General features: G+C 38.8%; 1 long non-coding RNA gene across 2 annotated transcripts; it reads left to right on the forward strand.

Annotated features, from left to right (window-relative positions):
* The first annotated feature begins 250 nt into the window (after window positions 1-250).
* LOC110449579 lies at window positions 251-3,769 on the forward strand. Of its 2 annotated transcripts, none has more exons than XR_002462867.1 (2): window positions 251-273; window positions 910-3,769. It is a non-coding gene; the product is annotated as an uncharacterized LOC110449579 (long non-coding RNA). The 2 variants fall into 2 exon arrangements; XR_002462866.1 differs by lacking the exon at window positions 251-273 and adding an exon at window positions 784-872 and having other exon boundaries at window positions 910-3,767.
* The last annotated feature ends 4,775 nt before the right edge of the window (window positions 3,770-8,544 follow it).

Consider the following 8,544-nt stretch of genomic DNA (forward strand, 5'->3'; position numbering starts at 1 on the left):
ACACTGATCTTCAGTAACATCTCGGACGGGCAAAGCTTCCTTAGTAACCGTCAGTCAAGAAACACTACTCTTCAGTAACACCTCGTACAGGCAAAGCTTCCTAAGTAACCATCAATCAAGTAACACTCCTCTTTAGTAATATCTCGGACAGGCAAAGCTTCCTTAGTAACCATCAGTCAAGTAACACTACTCTTCAGTAACCCCTCGTACAGGTAAAACTTCCTTAGTAACCCTCAGTCAAGTGACACTCCTCTTCAGTAACACCTCGTACAGGTAAAACTTCCTTAGTAATCGTCAGTCAAGTAACACTACTCTTCAGTAACCCCTCGTACAGGTAAAACTTCCTTAGTAACCGTCATTCAAGTAACACTACTCTTCAGTAACATCTCGGAGAGGCAAAGCTTCCTTAGTAACCGTCAGTCGAGTAACACTCCTCTTTAGTAACACCTCGTACCGGTAAAACTTCCTTAGTAACCGTCAGTCATGTAACACTCCTCTTTAGTAACACCTCGTACAGGCAAAACTTCCTTAGTAACCGTCAGTCAAGTAACACTACTCTTGAGTTACACCTCGTACAGGCAAAGCTTCCTTAGTAACCGTCAGTCGAGTAACACTCCTCTTTAGTAACACCTCGTACAGGTAAGACTTCCTTAGTAACCGTCAGTCAAGTAACCCTCCTCTTCAGTAACACCTCGAACAGGTAAAGCTTCCTTAGTAACCGTCAGTCAAGTCACACTCCTCTTCAGTAACACCTCGTACAGGTAAAACTTCCTTAGTAAGTAACACTACTCTTCAGTAACACCTCGGAAAGGTAAAACTTCCTTAGTAACCGTCAGTCAAGTAACACTTCTCTTCAGTAACACCTCGTACAGGTAAAACTTCCTTAGTAACCCTCAACACCTCGAACAGGTAAAACTTCCTTAGTAACCGTCAGTCATGTAACACTCCTCTTCAGTAACACCTCGGAAAGGCAAAGCTTCCTTAGTAACCGTCAGTCAAGAAACACTACTCTTCAGTAACACCTCGTACAGGAAAAACTTCCTTAGTAACCGTCAGTCAAGTAACACTACTCTTCAGTAACATCTCGGACAGGCAAAGCTTCCTTAGTAACCGTCAGTCAAGTAACACTACTCTTCAGTAACACCTCGTACAGGTAAAACTTCCTTAGTAACCGTCAGTCAAGTAACACTGATCTTCAGTAACATCTCGGACAGGCAAAGCTTCCTTAGTAACCGTCAGTCAAGTAACACTCCTCTTTAGTAACACCTCGTACAGGTAAAACTTCATTAGTAACCGTCAGTCAAGTAACACTACTCTTGAGTTACACCTCGTACAGGCAAAGCTTCCTTAGTAACCGTCAGTCAAGTAACACTCCTCTATAGTAACATCTCAGACAGGCAAAGCTTCCTAAGTAACCGTCAGTCAAATAACTCTCCTCTGTAGTAACATCTCGGACAGGCAAAGCTTCCTAAGTAACCGTCAGTCAACTAACTCTCCTCTTTAGTAACATCTCGGACAGGCAAAGCTTCCTAAGTAACCATCAATCAAGTAACACTCCTCTTTAGTAACACCTCGTACAGGTAAAACTTCCTTAGTAACCGTCAGTCAAGTAACACTCCTCTTTAGTAACATCTCGGACAGGCAAAGCTTCCTAAGTAACCATCAATCAAGTAACACTCCTCTTTAGTAATATCTCGGACAGGCAAAGCTTCCTTAGTAACCATCAGTCAAGTAACTCTCCTCTTTAGTAACATCTCGGACAGGCAAAGCTTCCTAAGTAACCGTCAGTCAAATAACTCTCCTCTTTAGTAACATCTCGGACAGGCAAAGCTTCCTAAGTAACCGTCAGTCAAATAACTCTCCTCTTTAGTAACACCTCGGACAGGCAAGGTTTCCTTAGTAACCATCAGTCAAGTAACACACCTCTTTAGTAACACCTCGGACAGGCAAAGCTTCCTTAATAACCGTCAGTCAAGTAACACTCCTCTTCAGTAACACCTCGGAAAGGTAAAACTTCCTTAGTAACCGTCAGTCAAGTAACACTCCTCTTTAGTAACACCTCGTACAGGTAAAACTTCCTTAGTAACCGTCAGTCAAGTAATGCTCCTCTTTAGTAACACCTCGTACAGGTAAAACTTCCTTAGTAACCGTCAGACAAGTAACACTCCTCTTCAGTAACGCCTCGTACAGATAAAACCTCCTAAGTAACCGTCAGTCAAGTAACACTCCACTTCAGTAACACCTCGGAAAGGTAAAACTTCCTTAGTAACCGTCAGTCAAGTAACACTCCTCTTTAGTAATACCTCGGACAGGTAAAACTTCCTTAGTAACCCTCAGTCAAAGTAACCCTCAGTCAAGTAACACTCTTCTTTAGTAACACCTCGGACAGGCAAATCTTACCAAGTAACCGTCAGTCAAGTAGCACTCTTCTTTAGTAACACCTCGGACTGGCAAAGCTTCCGAAGTAACCCTCAGTCAAGTAACACTCCTCTTTAGTAACACCTCGGACAGGCAAAGCTTCCTAAGTAACCCTCGGTCAAGTGACACTCTTCCTTAGTAACACCTCGGACAGGCAAAGCTTCCTTAGTAACCGTCAGTCAAGTGGCACTCTTCCTTAGTAACACCTCGGACAGGCAAAGCTTCCTAAGTAACCGTCAGTCAAGTAACTTGCCTCTTTAGTAACACCTCGGACAGGTAAAACTTCCTTAGTAACCGTCAGTCATGTAACACTCCTCTTTAGTAACACCTCGTACAGGTAAAACTTCCTTAGTAACCCTCAGTCAAGTGACACTCCTCTTCAGTAACACCTCGTACAGGTAAAACTTCCTTAGTAACCCTCAGTCAAGTATTGCTTCATCCAAATAACACCTGTCAGATTTACATTTTATAACACGTCTACGGTAAAAATCTCTTAAGTAAATCCTCAGACAGGTTACATCTCCCTAGTAACGTTTCTTCATAGTTACGCCTAGCGTGTTAATCCTAGCAGCATCTGTTGGGTAACAATCTCTTTAGTAAACCGCAGACAGGTATAGTAACAGTTCCCTAGTGAAACCCGTCGGGTAATATTTCTCCTTAGTAACGCCTAGCACGTTACACTCAACCCAACCAACATATCTAAGGTAACACTTTTCTCAAGTAAAACCTCAGACGGGCAACATTTCCCTAGTGAAACCTGTTCCTGTCCGGAAGCATTTATTCCTAGTAACGCCTAGTATGTTTCACTCCACCCTAGTATCACCTGTCAGGTGACACACCTTTTAAGTATCACCTGTTGGGTGACACACCTTTTAAGTAGCACCTCAGTAATACTCCACCTAAGAACTTTTCAGTTTGATTTCAGTTTGGTACCACTGCCTCGTCTATAAGATGACGTACTAGTATTGTTTAGAACTCCAGCATCAATTCGTATTTTCAAGTGTTACTAAGAATATAGCACATGCTACCTTGATTCGATATTCAGTCAATATTTTGTTATATTAACATCATTTATTAGGGAATGTAGCAGAAACAGTAAACCAACACATGTAGTGATAGAACTGATGTCCTACTAAAGGAAAGCTGTGCTTGATTTCCGACTGAACATATGCAAACCAATAGAGCACCTACTCCTGGAACAGTAACATGTGTCCTTACATGGGACATGAGGTAACTGTTGGCATTATGATATGAAGGAATACCTAGAACATTGTGATGGGTCTGATTGAGATGACAATGTACTAGTGTAACATAAATGTTGGTATGAATAAAGATGGTTTCAGGCAAATTACGTATTGTTTTCATCCTTTTGTTGTTTGTTTTGGTATGGCTCTCCCGTGCTTCTCTGTATTAACCATATTTCATTCTCGGTCTCCCTTTTATATTGTTTATATATTGTTTATATATTGTTTAAATATACTTAACGGCACTTTATACCATACTTCAAATTCACTAATAGACAAACTGTACTTCATGTCGTACTTCCTTCGCCCTACAAAATTTCTCCCAGTTCTCTTTATATCATTCAAAACAAACAAAAACATGTCACTTCATCTTACAAAATAAAAAAAAATCATAGAAACGATACTGTTCTCCACTTCGCCACACAAAACAATCATCCCATTCACCACTTCGACATACAAAACAATCATTCGTTTCACCTCTTCAACATACATAACAATCATCCCATTCACCACTTCGCCACACAAAATAATCATCCCATTCATCTCTTCGACATGAAAAACATTCATCCCATTTACCTCTTCGACATACAAAACAATCACCCCAATTTCTTCGACATACAAAACAATCATCCCATTCATCTCTTCGACATAAAAAAACATTCATCCCATTTACCTCTTCGACATACAAAACATTCATCCCATTTACCTCTTCTACATACAAAACATTCATCCCATTTACCTCTTCTACATACAAAACAATCGTCCCATTCACCACTTCGCCACACAAAATAATCATCCCATTTACCTCTTCGACATACAAAACAATCATCCCATTCACCACTTCGCCATACAAAACAATCGTCCCATTCACCACTTCGCCATACAAAAGTTCATCCCGTTCTGTTCTCCACTTCGCCATACAAACGTTCATCCTTTGGTGTACCAAACATGGTTTACTTGTCTCATTCTCCTTTAAACCATACAAGCACCTCTGCAGCCTCGTTCTCCACTTCACTATTGTCTGACCAAACAAAAAGACATACCCGTTCTGCTCATTTTATTGTTTTAACCTAGCTTTTAATTCCTGTTCATTGCTGTACCATACAAACTAAATTTTTCCCTATTCTCCATGTCTATAATCCTACCGAAACCCCGCCGACACTTTTTTTCGAGACGAGACACTAAAACAATCTTAGAACTATATAATTAACATTTTGTTATCAAACCAGGACTCTCAACCAATTTCCTTGCGCCTCATTGTATTGAGATGTCTTCTTGTACAGCCAGACACCTTTCTGTACGCTTAAACACTTACACATACGTAATAATAGCCATTAAATACGAGTCTCTACAGGACTCGCGTGATAGATACACACCGGGTAATGACAAGTTTTGACTTATAGAAGATTTGAATAGACTTGTACGCTGAGGCATTACAGGTTTTATGTGTTTAGGTTTATAACAATGCTACATGCTCCGCGGTACAAACATGGAGCGTAACTAACAGTAAAACACTACTGCTTCCACAAAGTAGGCTATGACCAAAACATAACGCAGAGTTAATTATAATGTCCGTTCGCTTCGTGGAGTTTTACGACATTCATGTACTCTGATTGCTATGGATTCCGTTTGATAGGACTACTATCAGCAGTGAACAACAGCACGTGTTCCGTCTTGCTGCAGAACTCTCTGCGGCTCTGCGTCTAAATCCTTATGACGGACATGAACCTTGAGTCAATAACGCTTCCGCATATAGTCGGTTATGAACGGCGATTCATAGGTCCCGCCTCCTAGAACAGACCTGAATAGGGAGACACTGCGTGGTTTAGCTACATGGAACATTATCACAGGCGTTTACTGAAAATAACTACATACTATCTATCTATCTTGTATACTGTTCACAATCCTCTGGGAATTATACTGCACTATTTAAAACATTAACAGACACCATATCGAACGTATGACTGAACACGCACCATAGAACAATATATTTATGACAAGTACATGTAGTTTATATTTTACACTCTTTTCATCTAAATGTATATATTATGTATACTAAAACGAATAATTCACGTATGTGAAATTTTGTTTGAGTTAAGTTAAATTCTTTTTTGACTTAAGTTATTTAAGGTAAATATAATTTCACATAAGTGTAATAAATTTAAATCATACGTTACCCGAAGATGTTAGTATTAAATATTAAACGGCTTGCTTTAATTATTCACCTTTATCCAGGGAACTGTTATAATATTGAATTCGGAAGGCAAATACCTAAATATACATGTACTACTATGCCAGTAACTCCTTGTTCCAAAAAATGGAAACAAGACAAAGTTTAATACGGGAATTGTTTAACTTCTCAGAGGAGTACACCTTAAAGTGAAAGATAATTCCTCTGACGGTAAATAAATTACATCTCACTTGGATGAAATTATACGTAATGCAAAAAAAAGGATTTTTTTTACCTTAAGGTAAAAGGAGCATATTTCAACTTAAGATGAAAAAGTGTTAAATATTAAAACGGCTTGCTATAAATCATTGCCCTTTAAACGATTAAAACAAACGTAAAAGCGAGCCATACTTATATTGGTGAATTTTGCATTTTTGATAGGCTAAGGGAATAACAACAAAATCGGGGAAAATTGATTACTGTTACACATTGAATGATGTGAAGTTCTGTTCGCGTGTCTGTGTAACAAGTCCTTATGTTCTAACGTGTCTGTGTAACTAGTCCTTATGTTCTTACGTGTCTGTTCAACTAGTTTATGTCTGTGTAACAAGTCCCTATGTTCTAACGTGTCTGTGTAACTAGTTTATGTCGGTGTTATAAGTCTCTGTGTTCCAACGTGTCTGTGTAACAAGTCTCTATGTTCTAACATGTCTGTTTAACTAGTTTATGTATGTGTAACAAGTCCCTATGTTCTAACGTGTCTGTTTAACTAGCTTATGTCTGTGTAACAAGTCCCTATGTTCTAACGTGTCTGCTTAACTAGTTTATGTCTGTGTAACAAGTCTCTATGTTCTAACGTGTCTGTGTAACTAGTTTATGTCGGTGTTATAAGTCTCTGTGTTCTAACGTGTCTGTGTTACTAGTTTATGTCTGTGTAACAAGTCCCTATGTTCTAACGTGTCTGCTTAACTAGTTTATGTCTGTGTAACAAGTCTCTATGTTCTAACGTGTCTGTGTAACTAGTTTATGTCTGTGTAACAAGTCTCCATGATCTAACGTGTCTGTGTACCTAGTTTATGTCTGTTTAACAAGTCTCTATGTTCTAACGTGTCTGTGTAACTAGTTTATGTCTGTGTAACAAGTCCCTGTGTTCTAACGTGTCTGTGTAACAAGTCTCCATGATCTAACGTGTCTGTGTAACTAGATCATGTCTGTGTTACTAATCTCCCTGCATGTGTATCTGTGTAATTTGGTTTAGTGTTCATGTGTATCTGTGTATCTGGTTTGTGTTTATCTGTTCGTACAACCTCTCGTGACCTTATAACTTGTCAGAAAAAAACAGCCATTTTGTACTCTTAATGGACGTGTATTTCATTTGAGTTGCGTATAGGGATAATCCCAATGCAGCCCACATTATGCCAGCATGCATGTTATGTTTATATTGTATACCTTAATAGCAATTCGTGTCGCCCTACAAACACACCAGCCTTGGGTAGGGCAAAAATGAACAAGAAATCCATTGCCATTGATTGTATAATATGTTCGTATGCTTGATGTATTGTCCTCAGCGGAATGGAATATTATTGACTAATTATTTAGCATGCATTGTAGCCTCCCAAGACACAACAGCCTTAATCCAAAATTCATTATTGGTTTTAATTTATACGTGTGTAGAATGGAGTTCCTTGGTCTGGAAAACAACAAAAGGAGCTACTGGTAACCATAGGTATCTGCGGATTTGTTTGTATGTGTTTAACGTGCGCGTAGCGTCATATGAAGATGGCCCTGGGTGATACACACTGAATTCAGGAATGGTTAATATAACCTAAAACACTCTCTTGTATTCTTTTGTACTTGTTTCCTCTGACGTGCCGAAAGCAGTTTGATATCAATTATGTATACATTATCCGTGCTACTGTTACATATAAAGAAAAAAATAACATCTTTAAGGCTCTGTTCTTCAGCCAAAAAAGGAAAATATATTTTCTTGATCAGGACATGGTTCTTTTGGGGAATAGTGTTGGTATTGTCGGATTTGGGATTAAATATAGCAATGATAATCTACACCTTTTCTACATTCAATGGGTTTTTCGCTACAATCTTTATAAACTTTGATGGAGTTTCAGATGGAGGCATATACAAGAAGCTAAAGTAATAAATATCTAACCAAGGACAGTACTTACAAAGACAAACATTTACACAGCAATATACACATCATTGTCGTGCGTTATTGTACCATGCTCTGGACACCTATCCTTAGATCACCTGGTCACTTGACCAATTTGAATAGTGCGAAGTTCATAAAACCCGGCGAGTTGTTTATCTATTAGACGGTCAGTACAGGGTTCTTTATTTATCTAGGCTCTCTCAGGTATAAATAATTACATTATAATTTAGATAACGACATAGGCATTTAGTTTGAAGGATTTAAAACCAATAAACACATTCAATGCCCGTATCTCGTTTTCTTTTGATCTATACGTTGCATTTCATAACATCTGTAAGTCCTTCTCCGTTGTCCTCATTATCACTACTTGTCCAAGTCAATAAGACATTTTCCATTAAATTACACCTCGTTCATATCTGAACATAGTCCCCCATTGTTCTAACTATTGTGTCAGTATCCATTGCTCTACACACTGCAACCTTACCAATGTTTGTGTGACTTTCTCGAGTGACTTACATTATTACAACCTTATCAATGTTAGCAGG

The sequence above is a fragment of the Mizuhopecten yessoensis genome, unplaced genomic scaffold, assembly GCF_002113885.1.
Source record: "Mizuhopecten yessoensis strain PY_sf001 unplaced genomic scaffold, ASM211388v2 scaffold465, whole genome shotgun sequence".
Lineage (NCBI taxonomy): Eukaryota > Metazoa > Mollusca > Bivalvia > Pectinida > Pectinidae > Mizuhopecten > Mizuhopecten yessoensis.